At 41.5% G+C, this 19,240-nt stretch overlaps 1 protein-coding gene and 3 pseudogenes across 2 annotated transcripts in view; 3 read left to right on the top strand and 1 right to left on the bottom strand.

Moving 5' to 3' along the window:
- The window catches only part of RBFOX2 (RNA binding fox-1 homolog 2), a 1,097,056-nt gene that overhangs the window by 86,534 nt on the left and 991,282 nt on the right, over positions 1-19,240 (top strand). The gene's annotated exons all lie outside the window — the stretch shown is intronic.
- LOC134963706 (5S ribosomal RNA) lies at positions 6,120-6,238 on the bottom strand (annotated as a pseudogene).
- Positions 8,428-8,545, top strand: LOC134961591 (5S ribosomal RNA; annotated as a pseudogene).
- LOC134960849 (5S ribosomal RNA) lies at positions 14,976-15,094 on the top strand (annotated as a pseudogene).

The raw sequence follows: 19,240 nt of genomic DNA, 5'->3' as shown, positions 1-19,240 counted from the left end.
AGGCAAAGGAGGGGAAATGCACCTGACTCAAGCGCAGTGGAGAATGATTTCCATCTTGTGCAAGGTTTTCCAACCCTTTGAACTTGCCACAAGTGAAGTCAGTTCAGATACTGCCAGCTTGAGTCAGGTCATTCCCCTCATCAGGCTTTTGCAGAAGCAGCTGGAGCAATTAAAGGAGGAGCTAAGACAGAGCGATTCCGCTAAGTATGTGGGACTTGTGGATGGAGCCCTTCATTCACTTTGCCAGGATTCAAGGGTGGTCAATCTGTTGAAATCAGAGCACTACATTTTGGCCACCGTGCTCGATTCCTAGGTTTAAAGCCTACGCTGTATCTCTCTTTCCGGCAGACACAAGTGTGCAGAGGTGCAAAGACCTGCTGATGAGTAAATTGTCAACTTAAGTGGAATGTGACCTTTCAATAGTTCCTCCTTCAATTTCTCCCACCACTGGGGCTGCAAGGAAAAGGATAAGATTTCCTAGCCCACCCGCTGGCAGTGATGCAGGGCAGTCAGGAGTGAAAGCTGACATCTGATCCGAACTGAAGGACCTGCCAACGATTACTGACATGTCTACTGTCACTGCATATGATTCTGTCACCATTGAAAGAATGGTGGAGGATTATATGAGTGACAGCATCCAAGTAGGCATGTTAGATAATCCGTATGTATACTGGCAGGAAAAAGAGGCAATTTGAATGCCCTTGCACAAACTGGCTTTATTTTACCTAAGTTGACCCCCCTCCAGTGTGTACTCCAATAGAGTGTTTAGTGCAGCCGGTAACCTTGTCAGCGATCGGCGTAGGAGGTTACGTCCACAAAATGTGGAGAAGATTATGTTCATCAAAATAAATGATAAATTCCTCCAGGAAGACCTTTACCAACAATTGTCTCGGAAAGTACACAGGGACCTGTGATGGTGGATTCCAGTGGGGATGAATTAATACTCTGTGAGGAGGGGGATGTACACAGTGAAAGGGGTGAGGATTCGGAAGATGAGGATGAGGTTGACATCTTGCCTCTGTAAAGCCAGTTTGTGCAAGGAGAGATTGATTGCTTCTTTTCTGGTGGGGACCCAAACAAACCACTCATTTCAGCCACAGTCGTGTGGCAGATCCTGTTGCTAAAATTATTGGTTTGTTAAAGTGTGCATGCCCTGTTTATACAACATAAGGGTGGGTGGGAGGGCCCAAGGACAATTCCATCTTGCACCTCTTTTTCTTCTTTGCATCATGTGCTTTTTGGGGACTATTTTTTTAAAGTGCCATCCTGTCTCACACTTCCGTATACTGTATGTCCAGTGGTACTGCCATTTAATTCCAGCGATTTTGCCGTATAATTGCAGTGATTTTGCCGTATAATTCCAGTGATTTGGACATATAATTCCAGTGATTTTGACGTATAATTCCAGTGATTTTGCAGTATAATTCCAGTGATTTATACGTATAATTCCAGTGATTTATACGTATAATTCCAGTGATTTTGCCATTTAATTCCAGTGATTTGGACGTATAATTCCAGTGATTTGGACGTATAATTCCAGTGGGAATTGTTTGTGTCGCTTGGCTTAGTCATACAGCTACCTCATTGCACGTCTTCGACATCTTTGCATGAGGTCCTGTTTGGGGCCTAGTTTTTGAAAAGTGCAATCCTGTCTGACACTAGGAATGTGAGAACGGAGCACCTTTCAAATGCGCAGATATGGCTGCCTATACCGTATACACCAAATAAGGGGTGTCTCCCACTCCCCAACAAACAGAAGTGAACAAAAGCTAGGTGATAACAGTAATGGGCGCCAAATCAAAGTGACAAGCTGAACAATGACCAAGTGCAGAAAAGATTTTAGGTCATGCAACACCTATATATTAAATGATAGGGTACATTCCTTTACAATACTTGAATTCAGACGTGTAGAAAGATCTCTGATTTCCTCATGGATATACGGACACCTTTTGCCGGAATCTCAGTCGTCAATGATGATTACTGCCGATGTTAAATCGTTATATACGATAATAGATCACGATGCAGGAGTAGGAGCAGTTTCGGATTTTCTTGTAAAAAGTGGAATAGATACCAATATCCAAAGCTTTATTTTAGAAGCAGTCCATTTTATTCTGATGAATAACTACTTTATGTTCGATGGGGACTTTTACCTCCAAAAAATCGGAACAGCTATGGGCACCAGGTTCGCCCCAAGTTATGCCAACTTATTTATGGGGAAATGGGAATCAGATTATGTCTGGGGACCAAACCCATTTGGGGCGAACCTGGTGTCATGGAAGCGCTATATAGATGACATCATCTTTATATGGAGAGGAGGAAGGGAGGAACTAGAGAAATTCTGTATTTATCTCAATAGTAATCCACTCAATATCCACCTCACTTTTCATATAAGTACGGAAAGTATAGACTTCCTCGATATTACACTTTATGTCAAGGAGGGGAATTTATATACTAAAAGTTATACCAAATCTACAGACTCCCAAACTTACATAGATAGGAATAGCTGTCACCATAGAAACTGGCTTCAGTCAATACCAAACAGTCAGTTTAAGAGGGTCAGAAGGAACTGCTCAGAGGATGCTGTATTTGAACAACAGGCCAAACAACTAGAGAAAAGATTTCAGGACAATGGCTATGACCCCGAACATGTGAAAAAAGTTAAGGAACAGACTTCAATAATGGATAGAGATGAACTTTTGAAGAACAAGGAACAGAGGAGGGATGATTCCAACCGTTTTGAGTATGCTTTTGTAACCAACTATAGTATACAACATAAATTATTGGAAAATTCTATTAGGAAACACTGGAAAGTTTTGAAAAAGGATCCAATCTTGACAGAGGCTTTACCTGAAAGACCCATATTTATATATAAAAAGGCACCTAATATAAAAAATAGCTTGGTTAGGAGCGATCTCCCAAATCTCAAGAAGGAGGGACAAATTATCACCAAGGGGTTCCATCGCTGTGGGACATGCATGGGTTGTAAAACTATCAAGACTGACAGTGGAAAGAAATTTGAGAAATTAGAAATTAACGGACAGGTTCATTTGATAGGCGATTTTATAACATGTAACGTAAAAAAACGTTATTTATGCCATAGAGTGCTCATGTCATATGTTTTATATAGGCAGAACGTCTAGACCCTTAAAAATACGTGTGGGCGAACACTTAAGAAATGTAAAAAAGGGTCTTGAAACACATGCACTATCAAACAATTTAAAAAAAAATTCACAATTGTGACCCAAGTCACATTTTAAGATTTGTAGGGTTGAAAAGGATAGAAGTAAATCATCGCCAGAAGAATACTCCCAAATTACTGGCTAAAACTGAAATGCAGCTTATTTATAAATATAACACACTTATACCTGGGGGCCTTAATTCGGATTTTGAAGTAAAATGGTTCCTTTAGAGAATTTTAGACTTTTTTTAATTATATTTTTGCATATTTGGTTATATGTGAGTGAGGTCTTGTAACCTACCCTTAGTCCGGGGTTATACCTAAAATCACTATTCTTTTTATTAGGCAATGCACAGACTTTTTAATAAAGAACACTGTTTGTTCGACCATTGGATGAAATTGAAAGAAACGGATTCTTTATGGGACTATGTTACTATGACAACATGCATCTAAATGATAGACGAGACTATGGGCGGAAGTGACGCCCTGTTCAACAACGGCCTGCACTAACGAAGGGCGGAAGTGACGTTACGCTTAGGAGAACTGTCTCCAGCTGTCGCTAGGCAACGGAGACCATCGGCGGAAGTGACGCCCTGCCTAAACAACGGGTTGCCCGACAGTTTACTGGTATAACGAAGGGCGGAAGTGACGTTGTATTGAGGAAGACTGTCTCAGGGTGTTGCTTGGCAACAGAGACCACCGGAAGTGATGCACCGCGCGCGACAATGGGACTAAAATAGAAATATAGTAACGATATCCACAAAATTGACATTTTCCACAGTATATTATTATATGGGATAAATATACATTGCCCTGTGGACGGTAATGTTTTATATGAATTATTTTTACTTTATATGAAAAAGGATCTAACTGATTTACTATATGATCATGATGGGTAACCATAGTGATATTGGTAAACAAATGGAGGGAGCCATGTTTTACACATATGGAAATGTTTGTTTTAATTCGAGTTGTGATTGGTCAGTCTAGGAATAAAAGGGGCTAGTTTTCAGTGGAGAGCACATCTGCCTTGAAAAAGGGCCTAGTAAGGCCTGAAACGCGTTGGCACAGCTGAAGGTGACACCTTGCTGTTTGTGGAGGAGTGACTGCCGCAAAACCCAGAACTCCAATTCCCGGGAGGCTGTCTGACACTGTCATATGAGTCATGGGGTACTGCTGTATTAGTCCTGGGGTACTGCCATATAAGTCCACCAATTTCAGATTTTTTTCTAAAATGACAGAAGCGTGCAGGAGATGCTGTCAGTGGACCAATCAATTGCGGTCCACTTTCGACATTCAGCCACTGCGTGACACTACTAGATGGGCCAGGTGGTTGTGTCACTTAGCTTAGTCATACAGCAACCTCGGTGCACCTCTTTTTCTTCTTTACATCATGTGCTGTCTGGGGCCTTTTTTGGATATCTGCCCTCCTGTCTGCCACTGCAGTGCCACTACTTGATGGGCCAGTTGTTTGTGTCGCTTGGCTTAGTCATACAGCTACCTCATTGCACCTCTTCTACATCTTTGCATGAGGTGCTGTTTAGGCCTAGTTTTTGAAAAGTGCCATCCTGTCTGACACTGCAGTGCTACTCCTAGATGGGCCAGGTGTTTGTGCCGCATACTTGTGTCGCTTGGCTTAGTCATACAGCAGCCTCGGTGCACCTATTTTTCTTCTTTGCATCATGTGCTGTTTGGGGCCCTTTTTTTATATCTGCCCTCCTGTCTGACACTGCAGTGCCACTCCTAGATGGGCCAAGTGTTTGTGCCACATGCCTGTGTCGTTTAGCTTAGTCATACAGCCACCTTGGTGCAACCTTTTGGCCTTAAAACAATATTGTGAGATTTGAGGTATTCAGAATAGACTGGAAATGAGTGGAAATGAATGTTATTGAGGTTAATAATACCATAGGATCAAAAGAACCACTAAATTCTGTGATTTTAGCTGTTTTTATGTTTTTAAAAAAAATCACTGGATTTATACGGCAGTACCGCTGGACATATACGGCAGTATCAATGGACATATACGGCAGTATCACTGGACTGGATTTATACGCCAGTACCACTGGAATTATACGGCAATATCATTGGACTTATACGCCAGTACCTCTGGAATTATACGGCAGAATCACTGGATTTATATGGCAGTACCGCTGGACAATACGGCAGTATCAATGGACATATACGGCAGTATCACTGGACATATAATGGCAGTATCACTGGACTGGACCTATATGCCAGTACCACTGGACTTATACTCCAGTACCACTGGAACTATATGGCAGGATCACTGGATTTATACAAGAACAGGTAAGTGATTCCGCACAAGTGAAAAGGTTTGATATTACTTAGAAATCAGAATGGGGTAATCTCTTGGGAAAAAAACTCCCTATTGGATCCGTCTAGTGGTGCGCCCCTGAGTCAGTACTGTAGCTAGAAAATAAATTTAGAGAGAAAGAAGGCTCTTGTGTGGGCGCACTTATTTCAATTAATGGTGAGAAATAAGGTTATTGGTGAATTAAAACATAACTTTTAATAATTGAATAAAATTAGTTTAGTATCCTACAGGCAGAAAACAGACTCCATATAAAAGTAAACAAACACATTTAAAAAATGTGGAATATGTTCTGGTTTGTCCATATCAATTATAGATTGGTAAGAGAATGCAGACACTAACAGTTCTTCAGCCGTAACTTACCACATCAGTCCAAACAATGCTTGTGTTAATGAAACCTAGATTGGTTTAGAGATTTGGATAAGAAATTAGGGCCTTATATACCCATTTCGCATTGTCCTCACTATACAATGAGTGAATGGTTCTCCTTAACTATGTTTTTGTAAGTATAATTATTAGTTGTTTCCACAATGTTAAAGGTTAAGTAGGAAAAAAGAGAGGCAATGGTGATCCTGCTGTTAGTGATAAGTCAGGATAAGTTTTTGTGTCGTACTACTACACTTGGTATTCCCTGGGGGTCACCCTCCCAGGTACTGACCTAGCCCAACACCGTTTAGCTTACAAAATCAGACGAGAGTGGGCACATGCGGTGAGGTATGATAGTAGAAAAATGACACAAATCCCTGATGCACTAATGAGAGTGCACCTGAAATATTTTCAAGCTATGCTTGAAAAGGAGTAATCATAAGATGGAAGTCACAAGAGTATGAAGTGTGGATCTGCTGTTCGCATTAGACAGACAAAATTCTCTGAATCCCGGATGAGAGTCCACAGAGTAGGATAAGATTGTGAGAGATTATTATGGAAAAATGCAGGCAAATATGACGGTGCAAAGAGCACCAAATTGATAATTAGGGATGAGATATTAAGTTATTCTAAGTATCAACTCCGTTGTGCACTAGGTTCTGGATAGTCCTCAGATAAATAATCAATAGGAAGTACTAAGAGTTACAAAAAAAGGTAAGGAGATCGTTTGTTAAGACAAAAATTACAAGCCGTAATGTGTAAAAAGGGGGATGCTGTCTGCCGTAATGTGTAAAAAGGATGCTGTCTGCTGTTATGTGTAAAAAAGGGAATGCTGTCTGCCGTAATGTGTAAAAAAGGGGACTCTGTCTGCCGTAATGTGTAAAAAGGGGATGCTGTCTGCCGTAATGTGTAAAAGGGGGGACTGTCTGCTGTAATGTGTAAAAAAAGGGACTCTGTCTGCCGTAATGTGTAAAAAGGAAGCACTGTCTGCCGTAATGTGTAAAAAAGGGGATGCTGTCTGCCGTAATGTGTAAAAAGGGGGCGCTGTCTGCCGTAATGTGTAATGAGGGGAATCTGGCCACCATAATGTGTAAAAAGGTGGACTCTACCTGGTGTAGTGGTGCTACTGTGCGGCGTAATTTGAATAATGGAGACTACTGTGCACCGTTATATGAATTGGTATTATTTTGAGGCCACACCCCTTCCCATGAAGCCATGTCCCTATATTTTTTGCGCGCACCTACGGCGCACACTGCTTCTGTTTTGCATAGAGGGAGGGCTTTGATGCCATTTCTTGCACACAGCGCTAAAATGTCTAGTTACGGCACTGATGCTAGGTATCCATTTCCCTGGCCCTGAGCAGGTCCCCCTCACCAGAGCCTCTCCAGGGATGAGGGGGTGCACTTGGATGGGATGAGGGGGGGCACAAAGCATTTTGTCGCACCTGGGCCCACCGCTCGCTACTTCCGCCACTGGTAACACATAATAACATATGATGTCCTGAGTTTCACTTCATCCGATCGCGGACGCGACCGGTTACTTAGCAACACAGCGGAAGTCCGGATGACCACTTCTGCCGGAGGCAGCACTCACAATATGGCTTTGGAACGCAAACAAAGCCAGTTACTTGGCAATGTGGTGGCTATTAACTCACTTCCGCTGGCTGCTACGAACATGAACGCCAACACGTAAGACGCTTTAGACCACACCGATTGGTTTACAGTCTCTAAATAGGATATTTAAATCCTAGGAAGGCAGTATCTTAGCATAATTGGAAGTGAACAAGCCCGGCCAAACAGTGGAAATGCATCTTCCTTACTGAATGGACTTCCAATTCCCGGAGTATTCACATTGTTCCTCTCCTTAACCATTCAGGGACCTGGGTGGTAAGCGGTATTCTCTTTATCTTAAATCAGACATATTTCTACTTTGTTATATCAGAAATAACATTGCAGTATTACCACATAGAATCCTGTATACAGTGTGTTAACATTCCCCATATTTTGGCATGTTTAAATATTTCATTAGGTAGGTGCATGGTGATTTTCCAACAGCTATGATAATCTCACATAATATGTGTGTGTGCAATATTTGACAATATGGTGCTCCACTGTTCTCCTTTGTGAATCTGTGCATTTTCTTTGTACAAAGGTAATTTCTGGTAGTGCTTGTAATTTTTGTCTTAACAAACGTTCTCCTTACCTTTTTTTGTGTAACTCTTAGTACTTCCTATTGATTATTGATCTGAGTACTATCCAGAACCGAGTGCACAATGGAGTTGATACTTAGAATAACTTAATATCTCATCCCTAGTTATCAATTTGGTACTCTTTGCACCATCATATTTGCCTGCATTTTTCCATAATAATCTCCCACAATCCTTTTCTACTCTGTGGACTCCGGGATTCAGAGAATTTTCTCTGTCTAACGTGGACAGCAGATTCACGCTTCACACTCTTGTGACTTCCATCTTATGATTACTCCTTTTCAAGCATAGCTTGAAAATATTTCAGGTGCACTCTCATTAGTGCGTCAGGGATTTGTGTCATTTTTCTACTATCATACCTCACCGCATGTGCCCAATCTCATCTGATTTTGGAAGCTAAACGGTGTTGGGCTAGGTCAGTACCTGGAAGGGTGACCCCAGGGAATACCAAGTGTAGTAGTATGACACGAAAACTTATCCTGACTTATCACGAACAGCAGGATCACCATTGCCTCTCTTTTTTCCTACTTAACCTTTAACATTGTGGAAACAACTATTAATTATACTTAAAAAAACATTCACTCATGCTATAGTGAGGACAATGCAAAATGGGTATATAAGGTCCTAATTTCTTATCCAAATCTCTAAACCAATCTAAGTTTCATTAGCACAAGCATTGCTTGGACTGGTGTGGTAAGATACGGTTGCAGTACTGTTAGTGTCTGCATTCTCTTACCATTCTATAATTGATATTGACAAACTGGAACATATTCCAAATTTTTAAAATGTGTCCATTTACTTTTATGTGGAGTCTGTTTTCTGTCTGTAAGATACTAAACTACTGTTATTCAATTATTAAAAGTTATGTTTTAATTTACCAATAACCTTATTTCTCACCATTAATAAAAATAAGAGTGCGCCCACACAAGAGTCTTCTTTCTAAGTTTATTTTCTAGCTACAATACTGACTCAGGGGCGCACCAGCAGACGGGTCCAATAGGGAGTTCTTCCCAAGAGATTACCCCATTCTGGTTTCTAAGTAATATCAAACCTTTTGACTTGTGCGGAATCACTTACCTGTTCTTGTTGTGAATTTATAATGCTGATCTAAGCATCAGTTTCTGATTCACCGCACAGTCCTTACTTTCTAAATTTCCATTTAGTTATATTCTTGAAATACTCTTTTTTCCAACAAATTCTAGTATCCATGGAACTTTTTGCTATACAATAGAAAGGAAACTTTCTTTTTTCCTATTAAATATTCCTACCATACAGTGTGCTTATTACTCAATATGTTCACCTTCTCTCTGAAAATATAGCTATCGCGACGCCGAAATATAGAGCAATTTGAAGACCTTTTCTTGGAAAACCCAGATTCTGAGGGTACCATCTCCGATTGGAAAACACCTCTCTCTAAATTACAGAAGACTCTACAAACAAGGACACGTCAGACCTGGGATATTACGACTTTAGAAAATTTTATAAGACACAAAATTGCACCCAGGGGTCTCAGACCAAAATTTTTTCCCTCTTTCCCTTTGGCCACTGACAACCGCAAAACCGAATTGGAAACAACACTTTTACAATGTTCCCATGAACTACTCCATATACTTATTAAATACGATACCTTAGTTCTAGATCAAGTGGAAAAGGAGATTGAGGAATTAGGCAAAAATTTGGAGAAATGTGAAAAGGACCCATTGTTTCAGACTACTTTTGAGAAATATAAGAAAGATTTGCAAACCTATGAGAGAACCATTATTGATCATAAACTTAGAAAACTCCAGAGAGATAAGCGTGATTTTGCCCAGGGGAACCTATTTATATGGGGTACACATCCATTTAGGAACAGGGATAGTAGACCGAGAGAGGAACACACCTTTTCAGAATTTGAGTCATCTAATAGTGAGGATTCTTCCAACAAACTTAGCAAAACTTCACGTGGGGCATACAATCAAGAAGATCGCGAGGACACTCCCTATTTTTTAGGAATCAGTCAGAGAACGAGAGGAAGAAAATGACCCTCAGGAAGACAAGGAGGGGTGGAAAGAAGGGACAACGGAAGGAATATCACCTGGAACACCCCACGGATGTCCAAATATCTGGCTCGTCAGAAGAAAACACGGTAGATCCTCCTGCTTCCCAAAACCTAAGAATTATCAACCTTACGAATCGAATTATTTCCTCTACACAAAGTGAAGTACAAGGCAAAGGACTATCTTTATCCCTGACTAAACCCTTCAATAGCTTACTCTGGGAGAAGGATCTGAAGCTATTCGGAAGAAAGTTGCTTCTCAAAAAATTCTTCAGCAGACAGAATTCCTCTCAAAAAATCATAATGGATGAACCTATTTCGGACACCGATGATATGGATACCTTGAAAATGTTGGAAGAATTACAATCAGAAGCTGAGTCATTGACCCTACAAAAACAACGGCCCATATGCAGGGGCAAATCTACTTTTTTCCCTCTAACAACAGCAACAACCCAGAGATACAAATTTTCCTAAATATGGTTTCCAAGGAATTCGATGAAATCAAGACTCACAGCCAAAACAAATTTTATTATTTCCTGAATAATCTTAAAAACAGGGAAAGGGTTGCACTCAGAGAGATACATACATGGAAGAATATCATTATCAAACCATCCGACAAAGGTGGCAAAATCGTCCTTTGGCCGGTTGAAATGTATGTGGCTGAAGCATTATGCCAATTAAGACAAGTGTCATGTTACAAAAAACTCTTAAGTAACCCCACCTAACGTTTCCAGAAGGAATATGATCATCTGATTGAGGAAGCGTTCATGCAAGGGATAATAATAAAACAAGAATGACAATACCTGACAATAATCAATCCCAAGACACCTACTTTCTATCTGCTTCCCAAAGTACACAAGAACATCACCAGGCCACCTGGGAGGCCGATAGTGTCAGGTAATGGCGGCTTTAGAGAACAACCCAGCCGATTCTTCTTGGATTTACATCTTCGGGAGTATGTGCTACGCCTCCCCTCATATCTGAAGGACACCTCAGATTTACTACAGAAGATCCATGGAATAATTTATGAGGACAACTTCCTCCTGGTGACACTAGATGTAGAGGCCCTGTACACCAGTATTGACCATCAATTAAGACTACAGACCACTAAACATTTTTTGGATTCTGGTGGAAAGGGCAAATTCAATGACCTACTATATAACCTTTTGGCATTTGTCCTACAGAAAAATTACTTTACAATCCAGGATTAATTTACCTGCAAATCCGAGGCACAGCAATGGGGGCGGCGTGCGCACCAACCTACGCAAACTTGTTCTTAGGTTGGTGGGAAACAGTGACGTGCAGTGGGGTGAGGCAGGTGAGGCAGAGCCTTTCCTGTCATACTAACATTTTTGGCAGAGTTTTTACTATATAAAGTATATGAAAATACAAAGAATATGTTTGAAATATCTTCTTTGCATTAATCTAATAATTTTTATAGCCAAAACTCTGGAGTAAAAAGTCTAAGGCAGGTGAGGCAGTGCCTCACCTGGCTAACTTTTCCGCACATCTCTGATCAAAACTCACCAAATTTCCAGGAGTTTATACTGCTGCACCTGTGTATAATGCCCAGATGTACGCTTTGGCTCATATATTGCATGTAAATTTGGCTCTGGTGCTAGCCAGTGCCTCCTGAGCTATTTAGCTCACTGCATGTCCCTGGTGGGAAGAAATATACTGTATGTCTTCAATTATGCCAATGTAGAATATACTGAACATGTGCTACTTTGGCTCAGGTACATAGATGACATGTTTAATGTCTGGGATGGTGATCAGGAACACCTGTTGGCTTTCATTATACTTCTCAATACGATAATCTCAATATAAATTTAACACACACCATCAGCCAAGAGAATGTATCCTTTTTAGATGTAAACATCTACAAGTCAGCCACTAGGACCCTTGCGACTGAACTCTACCGTAAGGAAATCACAACGAATAGCCTCCTTTTTCAGACGAGTGCACACTTCCCACCAACAGTTGAAAGTATCCCCAAAGCAGAATTCCTGAGGTTACGGCGCAACTGTTCAGAAGACAGTACATTCAAAGTGAAGAGTCAGGAACTAACCTCTCGTCTGTTGGAAAGAGGTTATAGTAAATGGTCCCTAAAGAAAGCCCTAAAAGAAGTGACCAAGATAAAAAGAGAAGCACTCATCTTCCCCAACCAAACAAGAATTGCAACAGCAGAGGATGGTCCTATTAGATTTATAGGGACCTTCTGCCCAGAATGGAGACTTCTGAAAAAGCCATCGAGAAACATATACCAATATTACATCTGGTAAAGGACTTGGCACCCTATATTGACAATAAAAAACAGAAGAGTTGGCGGAGATCTAAGAACATTAAAGACCTCCTTGTACATAGCCACTTCCAAAGGGGGACAACTAAACAAAATGAGATGACAGGCTCCTTCCCATGTGGACATTGCAAGGCCTGTCCACAGATACTTAAGTTGAACTCTATAATAGACCAGTATGGTGATACCATCCCGATCAAACACTTTTTCAATTGTAACAATCATGCACTGGTGTACTGTTTAACATGCAGCTGCAATTTGAAATATGTAGGAATTACGACACACAAATTCAAAGAGAGAATTCTGGAACATGTAGAGACCTGTCGAAATGCAGCAACCAATATTATTGGAATGAGAAAATTAACCTCGGTTGCGAGGCATTTCCATTTCCACCATAAAGATTTTTTCGAAGGACCTGAAGATCATTGGCTTGGATAAAATAAGTCTGGGCATAAGAGGAGGAGATGTAACTAAAGAACTTCTCAAAAGAGAAACTGAATGGATTTTCAGATTGAATACACTCAGACCAATGGGTCTGAATGAAAGTACCAATTACAGTGTATTCCTATGAACATTCAGCTACTACAGATATGCCTTATGAAAACTTTACATTGCACTGCCTAATGAAAAATATTCTTTCACTCCCCCCACCCCTTCCACCATTCTCTGTTTTCCTGTTTTCCATCATCATCTTTACTTCAATAATCGATATTGTTGACCCAAATTTTCACTTGTCAGTTTCCTTTTCTTCCTCTATTTTTCATTTCTATTCTAAACTAATCATTCTCCTTTATAATTAGCTCATCACGCTACCTTGTCCTAGGCACAAATTCTTAATAATTAATTTTATGGACACCTATGATAGGCACAATTTTATCCCATGGTCACACCCTATTTCCCTATTTTGTAACCGATCCCTCAATTATATTTTCACATCCTCACATTACTTTTAATAAATAATTTTCACATGTGTATCACCCACTTTTGTCACCATTTCTTTTCAGATTTGGTTATCACCCCTTATTATTTAATTATGTGATTTCATCCCTTACAACATCATTTTAATTTTATTTGTCATTTTTATTCAACCCTATGTACACGATCCGTGTATATACTTACCATTAGAATTCATTTTACACCAACCTGAAGGGTTTTCTTTTCAGGGACACACACATTAATCATGCACACTCGATGTAATTGAGCAGCTACAGTATTTTCACAGGGACACATGCACAATTTTGGCCAACACTTTCATAATGTTATTAGAATGTTCCCCTTTACCGAACACGACTTATGAATGTATTTACCTTTTGTCTTAAAACTAATTGGTTCAAATGAGTTGTGATAATTTTCTACACAGGTATTATTACAAATTGTTCCAATAACCCCATGCCAATGATGAAGATAGAAGTGTCATTTATTCTTACTACTTAACAACGCGGCCTTAACCATTACGGACTGACCTCCGCTGAAACGGTTACCAGGGTAACACATAATAACATATGATGTTCTGACTTTCACTTCATTCGATCGCGGACGCGATCGGTTACCTAGCAACGCGGCGGAAGTCCGGATGACCACTTCCGCCGGAGGCAGCACTCACAATATGGCTTTGGAACGGTAACAAAGCCAGTTACTTAGCAATGCGACGGCTATTAACTCACTTCCACCGGCTGCTACGAACATGAATGCCACCACGTAAGGCGCTTTAGACCACACCGATTGGTTTACAATCTCTAAACAGGATATTTAACTCCAAGGAAGGCAGTGCGTTAGTATAACTGGAAGTGAACAAGCCTCGCCAAACGGGGGGAAACACATCTTCCTTACTGAATGGACTTCCAATTCCTGGAGTACTCACATTGTTCCTTTCCTTAGCCACCCTGGGACCTGGGTGGTAAGCGGTATTCTCTTTATCTTAAATCAGACTTATTTCTACTTTGTTATATCAGAAATAACATTGCAGTATTACCACATAGAATCCTGTATATGTTAACATTCCCCATATTTTGGGGTGTTTACGTATTTCATTAGGAAGGTGCATGGTGATTTTCCAACAGCTGTGATAATCTCACATGAATATGTGTATGTGCAATATTTGACAATATGGTGCTCCACTGTTCTCCTTTGCGAATCTTAGCATTTTCTTTGTACAAAGGTAATTTCTGGCAGTGCTTGTAATTTTTGTCTTAACAAACGATCTCCTTACCTTTTTTGTGTAACTCTCAGTACTTCCTATTGATTATTGATCTGAGTACTATCCAGAACCAAGTGCACAACGAAGATGATACTTAGATTAATTTAATATTTCATCCCTAATTATCAATGTGGTACTCTTTGCACCATCATATTTGCCTGCATTTTTCCATAATAATCTTCCACAATCTTTTCCTACTCTGTAGACTCTCATCCGGGATTCAGAGAATTTTCTCTGTCTAACGCAGACAGCAGATCCACGCTTCACACTCTTGTGACTTCCATCTTATGATTACTCCTTTTCAAGCATAGCTTGAAAATATTTCAGGTGCAATCTCATTAGTGTGTCAGGGATTTGTGTCATTTTTCTACTATCATACCTCACCGCATGTGCCCAATCTCGTCTGATCTTGGAAGATAAACGGTGTTGGGCTAGGTCAGTACCTGGAAGGGTGACCCCCAGAGAATACCAAGTGTAGTAGTACGACATGAAAACTTATCCTGACTTATCACTAACAGCAGGATCACCATTGCCTCTCTTTTTTCCTACTTAACCTTTAACATTGTGGAAACAACTAATAATTATACTTACAAAAACATCGTTAAGGAGAACCATTCACTCATGGTATAGTGAGGACAATGCAAAATGGGTATATAAGGTCCTAATTTCTTATCCAAATCTCTAAACCAATCTACGTTTCATTAACAGAAGGATTGCTTGGACTGATGTGGTAAGATACGGCTGCAGTACTGTTAGTGTCTGCATTCTCTTACCAATCTATAATTGATATGGACAAACCAGAACATATTCCAAATTTTTATAATGTGTTCGTTTACTTTTATGCGGAGTCTGTTTTCTGTCTGTAGGATACTAAACTAATTTTATTCAATTATTAAAAGTTATGTTTTAATTCACCAATAACCTTATTTCTCACAATTAATTAAAATAAGAGTGCACCCACACAAGAGTCTTCTTTCTCTCTAAGTTTAATTCTCATTGGATTTATACGGCAGTACCGCTGGACATATACGACAGTATCAATGGACATATACACCAGTATCACTGGACTTATACGGCAGTACCACTGGACATATACAGCAGCACAGGGACACCACCACTGGACTGATGAAGCTAACAAAGCACCACTGCAATGGACTGGACTTATACAGCAGCACTGGAGATATGGCAGCAGAGGACACCACCACAGTGACTTTACTGATGCAGCCCAACACACTACCACTGGACTGATGCAGCACAACACAGCACCACTGCAATGGACCTATGCAGCAGCACTGGACATATGGCAGCAGAGGACACTACCACTGTGACAGGACTGATGCAGCACAAGACACCACCACTGGACTGATGCAGCACAACACAGCATCACTGGACTGGACCTATACAGCAGCACTGGACATAAGGCAGCAGAGGACACCACCACTGTGACTGGACTGATGCAGCACAAGACACCACCACTGGACTGATGCAGCACAACACAGCACCACTGGACTGGACTTATACAGCAGCACTGGACATATGGCAGCAGCAGACACAACCACTGTGACTGGACAGATGCAGCACAAGACACTACCACTGAGGACACTGAGGACAGAGACACGTCCTCTCTACACTCTCCAATACCGGAGTGAAAATGGCGGGGACGTGCGGCTCCTTATATGGAATCCAAACCCCGCGAGAATCCGACAGTGGGATGATGACGTTTTGCCCCGTTCTGGTTTTCGAGTCAGGCGGGAAAACCAATGCCTGACTCGGAGACGGGCTCGTGACGTGAAGTCCGGGAGGGTTCGGTTCTCTGAGAACCGAACCCGTTCATCTCTAATTTTGGGTTTTGGTTTTGGATTGGTATCTCCTTCGCATTTTGGATCTATATTTGTTTTGCCAAAACCGCCATTGCAGGTTTTGGTTTGGATCTGTATTTTTTTTTTTTTTAAATCATAAAAACAACTAAAATCACAGAATTGGGTCCTGTTTTTGTTCTTACAGTATTATTAACCTCAATACGATTCATTTCTACTCCTTTACAGTCAATTTTGACCTCATCACAATATGTTTTAATCCAGCATCAGATCTTGCAGGTTTTGGATTCCATATGAGGGAGCCGCATCCAGGACTCAGCGCAATTGTACTCTCTTTCTACCATGATGTCTACAATAAAGTGGAAATATTAATACAAAAATGAGTTGTGTATATTGGTCAAAAACATTTATTTACATAGTACTACATATTTTACGTAAAGGAAAAAAAATATTACTGTGGTACTACCTTCACCCACAGCATCACACAATATGTGTATGAGTCACACGTTTACATTCACCCACAGTGTCGCACAATACGTGTATGAGTACGAAATAATAATATACTGCGGTCTGCCCGGCAGTGACACAGTACTTATGAAAATAATAAAAAAAAATGTATAGTACACTGGAGTGCAGCACAAACTAAAAAAAAAAAAATAAGAATTTACTTACCGATAATTCTATTTCTCGTAGTCCGTAGTGGATGCTGGGGACTCCGTCAGGACCATGGGGTTTAGCGGCTCCGCAGGAAACAGGGCACAATAATAAAAGCTTTAGGATCAGGTGGTGTGCACTGGCTCCTCCCCCTATGACCCTCCTCCAAGCCTCAGTTAGGATACTGTGCCCGGACGAGCGTGCATAATAAGGAAGGATATTGAATCCCGGGTAAGACTCATACCAGCCACACCAATCACACCGTACAACCTGTGATCTGAACCCAGTTAACAGTATGATAACAACGAAGGAGCCTCTGAAAAGATGGCTCACAACAATAATAACCCGATTTTTGTAACAATAACTATGTACAAGTATTGCAGACAATCCGCACTTGGGATGGGCGCCCAGCATCCACTACGGACTACGAGAAATAGAATTATCGGTAAGTAAATTCTTATTTTCTCTAACGTCCTAAGTGGATGCTGGGGACTCCGTCAGGACCATGGGGATTATACCAAAGCTCCCAAACGGGCGGGAGAGTGCGGATGACTCTGCAGCACCGAATGAGAGAACTCCAGGTCCTCCTCAGTCAGGGTGTGCCCCTGACCAAGTAGCAGCTCGGCAAAGTTGTAAAGCCGAGACCCCTCGGGCAGCCGCCCAAGATGAGCCCACTTCCTTGTGGAATGGGCTTTTACTGATTTTGGCTGTGGCAAGCCTGCCACAGAATGTGCAAGCTGAATTGTACTACAAATCCAGCGAGCAATCGTCTGCTTAGAAGCAGGAACACCCATCTTGTTGGGTGCATACAGGCTAAACAGCGAGTCAGATTTTCTGACTCCAGTCGTCCTGGAAACATATATTTTCAGGGCCCTGACAACGTCAAGTAACTTGGAGTCCTCCAAGTCCCTAGTAGCCGCAGGTACCACAATAGGTTGGTTCATGTGAAAAAACAGAAAACACCTTAAGGAGAAATTGAGGACGAGTCCTCAATTCTGCCCTGTCAGAATGAAAAATTAAGTAAGGGCTTTTATATGATAAAGCCGCCCATTCTGACACACGCCTGGCTGAAGCCAGGGCTAATAGAATCTTCACCTTCCATGTGAAATATTTTAATTCCACAGTGGTGAGTGGATCAAACCAATGTGACTTTAGGAAACTCAAAACAACATTGAGATCCCAAGGTGCCACTGGGGGCACAAAAGGAGGCTGTATATGCAGTACCCCTTTTACAAACGTCTGAACTTCAGGCACTGAAGCCAGTTCTTTCTGGAAGAAATTCGACAGGGTCGAAATTTGAACCTTAATGGACCCTAATTTTAGGCCCATAGACAGTCCTGTTTTCAGGAAATGTAGGAAACGACCCAGTTGGAATTCCTCTGTAGGGACCTTCTTGGCCTCACACCACGCAACATATTTTCGCCAAATGCGGTGAAAATGTTTTGCGGTTACATCCTTCCTGGCTTCGACCAGGGTAGGGATGACTTCATCTGGAATGCCCTTTCAGGATCCGGCGTTCAACTGCCATGCCGTCAAACGCAGCCGCGGTAAGTCTTGGAACAGACAAGGCCCCTGCTGGAGCAGGTCCTCTCTTAAAGGTAGAGGCCACGGTTCTTCCGTGAGCATCTCTTGAAGTTCCGGGTACCAAGTCCTTCTTGACCCATCCGGAATCACGAGTATCGTTCTTACTCATCTCCTTCTTATGATTCTCAGTACTTTTGGTATGAGATGCATAGGAGGGAACACATACCCTGACTGGTACACCCACAGTGTTACCAGAGCGTCCACCGCTATTGCCTGAGGGTCCCTTGACCTGGCGCAATATCTGTCTAGTTTTTTGTTCAGGCGGGACGCCATCATGTCCACCTTTGGTTTTTCCCAACGGTTTACAATCATGTGGAAGACTTCCCGCTGAAGTCCCCACTCTCCCGGGTGGAGGTTATGCCTGCTGAGGAAGTCTGCTTCCCAGTTTTCCACTCCCGGAATTAACACTGCTGAGAGTGTTATCACATGATTTTTCGCCCAGCGAAGAATCCTTGCAGTTTCTGCCATTTCCCTCCTGCTTCATGTGCCGCCCTGTCTGTTTACGTGGGCGACTGCCGTGATGTTGTCCCACTGGATCAATACCGGCTGACCTTGAAGCAGAGGTCTTGCTAAGC

Source organism: Pseudophryne corroboree, chromosome 9 (assembly GCF_028390025.1).
Source record: "Pseudophryne corroboree isolate aPseCor3 chromosome 9, aPseCor3.hap2, whole genome shotgun sequence".
NCBI lineage: Eukaryota > Metazoa > Chordata > Amphibia > Anura > Myobatrachidae > Pseudophryne > Pseudophryne corroboree.
The sequence above is the reverse complement of the archived record's forward strand: the minus strand, read 5'-3'. Positions and strand labels throughout refer to the sequence as shown.